Source organism: Desmodus rotundus, chromosome 11 (genome assembly GCF_022682495.2).
Source record: "Desmodus rotundus isolate HL8 chromosome 11, HLdesRot8A.1, whole genome shotgun sequence".
NCBI lineage: Eukaryota > Metazoa > Chordata > Mammalia > Chiroptera > Phyllostomidae > Desmodus > Desmodus rotundus.
Genome location: NC_071397.1, coordinates 81,805,329 through 81,812,560, shown reverse-complemented (window position 1 = coordinate 81,812,560; position 7,232 = coordinate 81,805,329). Strand labels below are relative to the sequence as shown.

Here is a 7,232-nt window from a genome sequence, read left to right as displayed (position 1 = left end):
TAAATGTACTATGAATGCTGAAACGGTTTCTCCTTGCAAGTTATAGAAGTACTAGCTGACTTTCCCGACCTTCAAGCATTAATTCTCCCACCTGCCTAGAAGTGCTCATCTCCTGCTGCTTCCTTAGCTGCCTTAAACTTTGTTCCATTCTCCTTCCCCCTTGGCTGTTGTTAATCCTGATAAACTAAGGGGTTTGAGCAAGGGCATTTCACAAAGCATTCTAATACTACTTTATATCTGCAAAATGAAAAAAAGTGGTTTATAAAACAGACCGCGGGAAATGAATGCCTTCGGACTTGACTGGTTGAGACCCGCAGTGTTGTCACGGCAGCGACGGCGACGCGACTTCCGCGAAGTCTGCCGCTGGGTCCGGAGGGCCGGGACTGCTGCGGGGCGTGGGGATCCAAAGGCCGCACTTCACCGTGAGCATATATTGTGTGTTAATTATGAAATCCAAATGGAAATCAGGTTGGGGAGGAAGCAGCCATTTATATGGTAACAATGGAGAAGGAATTTGAAATAGGTTTTGCTGGATATTAAGCCCAGACTCAGCTTAGGTTGCAGAGGTTAAGTATGCCATTAGATTTGTTCTAATAAAAATAAACCAACCAACAAACACACCAAAAACTGGTCGGGAAGAGTGAGGTGTGAGGCCCACACCTGCAACTGCTCTATCAGAAAAGAGCTGTTGCAGGTGTGAGCTCTGGAGAGCAGGCGCTGTGATGGAGCTTAAAGTGCAGGAAGTCTGCTGGGTTTGCCCTGGGGATAGTTCCCGGGGCGGTGGGGGTGGGGGGCGGGGGAGCGAGGCGGGACTGAGTGAGCGGGAGGATGGGCTGTGGCGCCGCTCCACAAGGGCCCCAGCGGGTCCCACAGGGAGCTCTGAAGCTGACATTGGCCCTGAGGGTTTCCCGTTGCTCCGAAGGTGCTGCCTCTCATTCCTTCACATCGACACAACACTGGGGGAGGGGCATGGTCTTGAACAAGGAGGTTTTCTTCGGCTCTGGGCAGTGTTCTTAGAGTTTTACCCGTTCTAAAGGCGGGTCAGGTGTGGCATCAAGCCCATTTCATGACAAAGGACACGGGTACCCAAACGTGGCAGGGCCAGCCCGCCTTACATTGCAGTCAGCTGGAGCGGTACTAGCTCAGAATTCCTAGTACTCATTGTTCTGTCATTGCCCAGGATACTTTTTATACTTATTTTCTTGAAAAAAATTGCATTAAAAAAATTGGGAGTGGGGAAAGTTAGGAGAGCATTTATGTCTCCAAACATCTGTCCCCCTCCCGCTCCCCTCGCCTCCCAGGTTCCTGTGTGGGTGACCTATGGTTGGTGGGTCACAGCCTTGACCTTTTTTCTTCATGGACCTGCCTTATGTTCACAAGGGCTCGGAAGGATTAAACACTTATCACATCTTGTGGCTCGGGGGGGGACGAAGAGAAAACGTGCCCAGAGAACAGAGTGACTTCTGGGGCCCAAGCTCTTCAACCGTAAAATGAGGAGACCAAATGGAGTGTGCCCTGAGGTCCCACGTAGAGCATTGTTATTCTGTGACTTAGGTGCTGGGGAAGAAGGCACAATCCTAGCTCACCTTGGCTGCCATTTCCGAGTCTTTGCTCAGCACCAGATGTTCTTGGCTGTGGTCCTGGGCTGTGGTCTGTGGGTAGCTGAGAACTTCCGCTACAGTACTTGGGAACAGGCTGTAACTTATCTTTTAGCTCTCTTTCTCTTTTTTTCTCACATAAAAAAAAAATTGTTGTTTAAGTACAGTTGTCTCCATTTTTCCCTCACCACTCCCCCCACCCCAGTCTCTCACTTTTAATGGCACTTACCATGTGTCAGCTGCTGTTCTTAGTCCTTTCCATTCATTGTCTCACTTAATCCTCATAACACGAAGCACTACTGTTATCTTCATTTTAGAGATGAGGAACTGGGTATAGGAAGCCTGAATAACTCTCCCAGGTTTTCACAGCTGTAAGTGGCAGAGCTGGGATTTGAACCCAGGCAGACAGATTTTCAAATTCTTATTTTTTAAAAAATATTTATTTTTAGACAGAGGGGAAAGGAGAGAGAGGAGAGAAACAACAGTGTGTAGTTGCCTCTCATGCACCCACTACTGGGGACCTGGTCAACAACCCAGGCATGTGCCCTGATTAGGAATCAAATCCGCAACCCTTTGGTTTTCAGGCCAGTGCTCAATCCACTGAGCCATACCAGCCAGGGCCCAAGTACTTATTTTTAACCTTAGGTAACACTGCCCATAGTATGTTCTACTTGTTTAGACTTTGCTTAATTCCAGAAAGTATTTAAGGCAGTACACAGGATATGTATGTAAAGCCCTGTAAAGTAACAGGGAACTGAAAGAGGGGGGAAAAAAAAATCCAAAAACCCAAAACCAAAACCAAACCAAAAAACCTTCAGTCTGCAGTTTTTCATATTGGCCACAAGAGAGCAGTATAGCATTAGAAAGAGCCTAGGCTGATAAAAAATGGGTAACCTGTTATATCTATCACATTTGGATACCACGTTTTTAGAAGCTACAGACAAAATGGAGTTAGATTTAGTATCACTTGCAAAAGCAGCCTATTTTCTAATGACATTTATGGATTATAAATGGCCTTGTCTTTGACAGATCTGAGATTACTCATGTCAGACTAGTTAAATTCTTTTCCCAACAAATACTAAATATTTCATAAAATTCAATGATAAAAGCAATGGATAGTGTTGCTTAATTGCTAAACTTAAAGATTGCAGTGAGGTTCTCATAAGTTCTGCAGTTTGAATGCAGCTATTTATTTCACTAGTAGGGAAAAGCACAGGCTCATTGTGAATAATAGGACTACAGTTTTTGCCTCTATCCCAGTGAAGATTGGTAATTAAAGTGGGGGATTTTTTATTAGGTGTACCATAACCTATACATGTAAATATCTGTTTTCAAAGGTATTGATTGCAGTTGTTTAAAAGGTCATCGTCCCTTCATTTTTCTTCTTTTTACGTTAGCCCAACATCTTCCTGCAGTTGAGATAAGGCATGTTGCAAGTTCATTCAGAGAGGGATAGTGGCGACCCCTCTGCTGGGGCACAGGAAGGGCCCCGGAGTGGGACAGCGCTCTCTGGCCCATGATGTTCGAGGCTTTCACTAGATTTCTGCCTGGTTACCATCACTAAACACCCTTAAGTTCACCCCTCACGGTTGGATTTTTACCCTTGACCTCAACAGCTGGTAGCGAGGAGGACTGTTCTCCTACCAACCCTCTTCCCTGGACACCAGACCGTGTCTTCTTCATGGTCCTGCTGCCTGTGGCCAATGATGATGATAATCAATCATTAATAGCTAACTTCATCGAGCATTTAGTTGGTGCTAGCCTCTGCACTAGGCACTTTACAGACATCAGTTTGTTAAGTCGTGCTCATATTTTTTACAGATGAGGAAACTGAGTGAGAGAGGTTAGGTACCTAAGCCAAGATTCAAACTCTGGGTACCAGAGTCCGTGTTCTTGACTGATAAGCCAGCTCTTCCCAAAGGACGCCGCTAAAACCTCATCAACTTCCAAAGGCAACACACAACTGCTGGCTCCTCCCAACGTGCCATGGTGGCCAGCTCTGTACCTCGGCACGTGCTGTTTCCACCGCATGGCAATTCCTACTCATCCTTCAAGGCAGGGTTAAGAGAGCTTTTTTCTCAGAAGCCCTTTCTGATTCTCCCTCCCCACTCAACCCTTCCGGTATGTATGACCAGTTCCCACTTTGCTTCGCGTGGAACCGTGCCCTTCTCTGCTGCTGCATTTATTGCAGGTGCAATTGCTTTCCGGTCTGTCTCTCCCCAGTCTACTGGGCTGTTTGGAACAACCTGAGGGCAGAAACTTATTTCCTCCTATATGCAAACAGCAATCATAGACCTTGTGAGTACTTTGATGTGTTAAGAACGATGCTGAGTACATTAGCCATCCCCCCTTAGCTGTAAGACCCCCAGTGGATGTCTGAAGCCACAGATGGTACCAGATTCTGCATATACCATGTATTTTGCTATGCGTGCATACCTATGATGTGGTTTAATTTACAAATTAGGTGAGAGATTCAGCAATAACTAATAATAAAATGGGACAATTTTAGCAAATAGTGTAATAAAGTTATGTGAATGTGGTCTCTCTCTCAAAATATCTTACTGTGCTGTACACTGTACTTATCCTTCTTGTGATGGTGCGAGGTGATAAAATGCCTTAACTCAACAACTTTCACCTTTTCACTTAAAGGAAGCAATTTATGGCCTCTCCTTGGCAGATTGGAATAGATAACAATTTAAAACTGAAGAATTGTTTATTTCTGGAATTTTCTGTTAATATTTTTAGACTGTGGCTGACCGCAGGTAAGGTATGCCTACACATCCTGTGACAATTAAACTGGTGATTTTAGGAACTCTTTGGGATTTATTTTCTCTGCATTTTTTTCATCTGCAATTGGTTGAATCTGAGGATTTGAAATCCCTGGATACAGAGGGTTGATTCTATAGGTTATCTCATTTAATCACAACCATCCAAGAGAGATATTTTAATCTCCATTTTATGGATGAGTAAAACGGAGCTCACAGGGCTCCCGTAGCTTGTAGTTGCTACCAAGTGAAAGAGCTGGGATCGAACCCACATTGTGTGACTTTAGAGTATGCATATGTGGCTATTAACTTCTGTGTCCTTTGTTGACAAATGTGATAGAAAATGGACTTGATATAAATCCTTGTAGTAAAACTACATTTATTATTTAGTAACAGACTTTATCCAAAAGCATAAAAAATAATGCAAGTTAATCACCCAAATTTATATAGCTAGAAGAGCTGGGATTTAAACAAGGGCTGTTGGGGTCTGTGTTTGGAGAGAAAGACCTCCCCAAGGCCAGGCCTCCTTGGCCAGGCCCTGTAGGCTGACTGTGACCGCCTGCCTAAGCTCTCCACGGAGTGGTGAGGTCTTCGGCCCTGGGTCACACCCCTGACCACACTGTGGACCCCAGCGAGCAGGCCTCCGCCTTATCTGGATTTTCCCTCCTTTCTGCTTGCTCTGGGTTCCAGCATGTGGAAAATGACTTCAAGAGTAACTATCTCTCCTTCGAAGATAAATTGGATTTCTAGAAAGAGCCAAATAAGTGCCAAATCTGATGAATGAGTGGGTGATCAGGCTGGATGATATCACGATCGGTCACAAATGAAGTGTGACTTGCGAGGGGTTCATGCGGTTTCCTTGCCAGGGTTGTAATGCGGCCCTGAGGGCGCTTCGGGTTCCAAATATGCTTTGAGCAACGGCTACCTCCGGTGCATTACCCAGGATGACTTCGGGAGGGACAGTATTCATTTAAATATAGAATTTCGGGTAGAAGTGTCAGTAAATCAGTCATAGAACTTTAAATCATCAATATGTTTTGTGATTGATATTGCCCGGTTAGGTGTTTGGAGCCAAGATTTTGAAAGTTTTAACTTGAATAAAAATAAATAAATTAATTTTAAAAAATAAAAGTTTTAACAGGTGATAGAGTAAAATTTTGGGTGCAGATAAAAATATTCTTGTCTAGGTCAAATGCAGGTTGGCTTTGACCATAACTACTGAACTCTTGTATCATAAATACATGTTTTCCTATATATTTTCAAAGACATATGGGACTATGATACCCATTTGTTATTTTCTACTCGAACTATTATGACCAAATTTAGTCATTAAAAAAGTAGATGAAAGGCAAACTATCACAGGTGTTAATTCTGTTTGCTTTCGTGGTGTATGTCTGCTGCTAGGAGTCCCTGACTTCGTAAATTGTTGACGCTGGGAATAATCAGTGTGAAGTGGATGGAAACATTATTTTGCTGAATTCTACCACTCTGTGAGCACTGCACCTAGTAAGTACATGCAGTGTTGAGCGTTAGTTTCATAGTTTTGAGTTTTATTTTGTAAGAACTCCAACCTGGTTTCAGATCTAGAGTTTTAGAAAAGCATATGAAAATGGACTCTTGTGTATTCTGTTAAATTGCTCACCTCTTTTACTTCTGTCCAAAGTGACAGGGAGAAGTTGTGACGAAGAGAAAGAGCCCAGAACGGGCACCGGGAGACGGGAGAGCTGGCCACTGCTGTGATTCTAATTCAATGCGTAATGCTATCCAAGTCATTTAACATCTTCGAGCTGCAATTTGCTTCTCTATAAAATGAAGACTGGAAGAAGAAGAAGAAGAAGAAGAAAACAATGATTAACAATTTAGAGGCTAAAATGTATATTTTTATATTTTATTTTTATTTTTTAGATGTGTCAATGTCAGGATAAGATGTATTGTGGTGAAGGGAAATAATACATCCTCAGGGAGGTAGCGGGTGGGCAGCTCTAGCAGCGACTGCTAAAACATGTATTTTTAAAGGCTATATCGCTCAGCCTATTGCTGTGGCAGAGCAAATGGCTAAGCATGTTGACCCTATTTTGTTACGTAGACAAGTCCAAGATGACATCTTCATTCTCTGATTTATTTTATTTGAAGACCTGAAATATTTTCTCTTGCTCAATTAATTCATTGCACATCAATGATCCCTGCAGGGCAACAAACCAAGAAAACTTTCTGTTTCAGGCCTGCCTCTCAGGTCAGAATCACACTGGCTTGTTCTTCTGGGTGGAAGGTCGGGAGGCAAACCTGAAGTTCCACATTTTTGCTTTTGTTAATTCATGGATATACATACCACTGAACACATACCTACACATGTGTGTGCAGATATATGCTGTGTGGAGGAAGGGAATTGTGTCTGCTTTATTCACAGGTGCATCCCCGGCATCTAGAATAGAGAAAGTCTGATCCTAAAATGCCTGCTACGTTCCAGGTAGCACGCTGGGTCCTTGAGATATAGTAAAAGACTTCAAATTTCACCCCAACATCAACTTTTGCTTAGATTAACTTTAAATTATCGAAAGTTTAGCTAAAAAAGTTATCTTTAAGATTTAACTTAAAGATAGAGTTTAAGGCTGTAGGTTGACACAGGATCCAGTCAGTCTATTTTGGGGATCAAAAATCATTTTAGCTTTGGTTTCATAGCGTTTCTCGGAGGCCTCCTGCTTTCTGTAGACACGTGTGGTTTGCTTCTTGAAAATACTTGAGAGTTAGATACATGTAGCTGTTTTCTCTTTGACCTAGTCCTAGAATATTTGAGATGCTGAATTTCAATAAAGATGTTAAGCTTTTTTTCCTGAAAGATTTAAAGGGAAATTTACTCATATAATCATAA

At 42.9% G+C, this 7,232-nt stretch overlaps 1 long non-coding RNA gene across 1 annotated transcript; it reads left to right on the top strand.

The window, feature by feature from the left end:
* The first annotated feature begins 357 nt into the window (after positions 1-357).
* On the top strand, positions 358-6,310 carry LOC123478889 (uncharacterized). The gene is made up of 3 exons (XR_006654294.2): positions 358-422; positions 5,768-5,869; positions 6,027-6,310. It is a non-coding gene; the product is annotated as an uncharacterized lncRNA (long non-coding RNA).
* The last annotated feature ends 922 nt before the right edge of the window (positions 6,311-7,232 follow it).